The sequence below is a fragment of the Octopus bimaculoides genome, chromosome 6 (assembly GCF_001194135.2).
Source record: "Octopus bimaculoides isolate UCB-OBI-ISO-001 chromosome 6, ASM119413v2, whole genome shotgun sequence".
NCBI classification, from domain to species: Eukaryota; Metazoa; Mollusca; class Cephalopoda; order Octopoda; family Octopodidae; genus Octopus; species Octopus bimaculoides.
The window spans coordinates 116,570,675-116,573,030 of record NC_068986.1 but is presented as its reverse complement, the minus strand read 5'-3'; the positions used below and the strand labels follow the sequence as shown (position 1 = coordinate 116,573,030).

General features: G+C 33.5%; 1 protein-coding gene across 1 annotated transcript in view; it reads left to right on the top strand.

Moving 5' to 3' along the window:
• The window catches only part of LOC106872203 (dnaJ homolog subfamily C member 4), a 25,757-nt gene extending 23,876 nt beyond the window's left edge, over nt 1–1,881 (top strand). The window contains exon 8 of the mRNA XM_014919103.2: nt 1,049–1,881. The gene's annotated coding sequence lies outside the window, so the exon portion shown is untranslated. The remainder of the gene's footprint in view (nt 1–1,048) is intronic.
• Nucleotides 1,882–2,356: the final 475 nt, after the last annotated feature.

Here is a 2,356-nt window from a genome sequence, read left to right as displayed (position 1 = left end):
TATATATATATATATATATATATATATGGATGGATGGATATCATACTAGTGTTTACATATTAATTGCTGATCATATTCCTCATCACTTTATGTCCACCTTCCATGCTGACTTGTGTTGGACAGGTCACCATGCTTCAAGTCATAACTTATTTAGAGTCATTGCTCATCTTGATCAACAGGTAGACTGCTTCTTGCTTGTATCTTCTGTTTTGTGGGGTGGGGCACAGTTTCAACAGATAGATGCCTTTCCTAACAGAAACCAATTTGCAGAATGTTCTGGGTGCATTGCATTATAGCACCAGTACAAAAAGATTGCCTTGCCCCTGATGCGATTAAAGAATCCTGTCTACTGTATGTTGTGTCTTTTCAAACACCAACCACTGTACAGCACTTACTGGGTGCATTTTACTATGGCACCAACACTAGTGAGGTGTCTTTGTTCCCTGGGAGACTAAAGTGATGGAGAGTGACAACAACCAAGAATGTTGAAGTTGAGGGAATTTGAATATCAGAGTGATGGCAGGAAAGATTGTGATGATTTGGTTAGAGAAGGTGAAAAATAGGGGAGAGAGTGATAGCTACATGTAAGAGGTGGGGAAAAATACATGTATGACAAGAAAAACAAAGATGGTAGTATTGATGACTAAGTATATATTAATTTTTCTGATAAGAGAGACAACTTGAAACATATTTCAGTTTTATTCTGACCTCCTTAGAAAAATATAACTTATGTTAAACTTATTAAAGTAGTTATAAAAGAATCAATGAGTAAATTAATGAGATTGTACTTTGGTTGTGATAAAAAAGATTTGCTTAGAGAATAAATAGCTGAACGACACCATCCACTTGAAAAACATTTGTTAATTTGGTATTGTTAGAATATATAAACATTGAGAAACAAATTCGTACACAGATATCATCTGTTGGAGAATTAAATATGTTAACTGAGTGAGTTTGTAGTCATGTCTGTCAGTATTCCTTCTATTGTACATCATGTTGCATAACAACTGTTACATAATCCCTTTCAGTCCATCCTTTATATTTTCAGATATCAACCTGCTGCAGCAACCTTTTCGATGACAGCCAAGACAACTGCATCAATTGCCATGGTTTGTCATTTCAGTCCCCTTAAGATGTTGAATGTTTTGTAGATGTTAAGGTTTTCTCTGATGTCGGGAGACCTGGCACAACAGTCATGAGTCTTTACTGTCTCCATATACACTCATGAATACACACACACACGCACACACATATATATAACATAAGAAAGTAGCACTTCACACATTTTGTAGGAGTTAATAGCAGTTTGAGCCCAGCTCCACATGACTTAAAGTTTCAAGGGTGTCCAGGACACACCCATCTCATCAGATAAGAACAGCTGCTGAATGGAATGTGTCCTACATGTGTTTACACTCATCAAAGTCATGTGGAGCTGAGTCAAACTGTTTTTGGTATATATATATATATATATATATATATATATATATATATATATATATATATATATATATATATATATATATAATTATAATAATAAAGGATAAAATCATGTTAGTGGCCAGTATATAAAACAGACCTATTAAGGTGAATACATATATAATTATAATTATAATTAAGGCCATAGAAAAATACTATACCTATATGCTGAAAAGAGATGCTAAATCATCTAACCACTTTAAGTCATCACATATGTGATGACTTAAAGTGTTCAGATGATTTAGTGTTTCTTTTCAGCCCCTAATTATAATTATATATATATATTTTCTATTTTCTCTCCCTGTTTATTTCTGTGTTCCTTTCTGTCGAAGAGCCTAGGCTTGAAACGTAAAAGACTTTCTCACTTCCTGAGCATTAAACTAATACATCTGTTTGTTGATTACACACCTGTCTTTGTCTTTTGTTGTTTTTGTAAATTCTCACTACACACACACACACACACACACACACACATATATGCAACAAACCCAAGCACCATAATATGTGGATACACACCACAGAGTCAAACTCATTTCTTATCAATAAAAGCCACCGTTTGTCAAAATGTCACAGTTTGTTGATTCCGGTCAGTGTTAAAGCTACAAGTCCTTATGAGATATTGAACTTTTCAATATCCATGAAAAAAATTTCACTCAACAAATATTTATGTGTGTGTGTGCATATATATATATGTATATACACATGCATATAATGAACTAAAGGATGTATATGTGTATGTGTGTGTGTATATATATATATATCATCATCATCATCGTTTAACGTCCGCTTTCCATGCTAGCATGGGTTGGACGATTTGACTGAGGACTGGGGAATATATATATATATGTATATATGTATGCATATATATATGTATATGTAT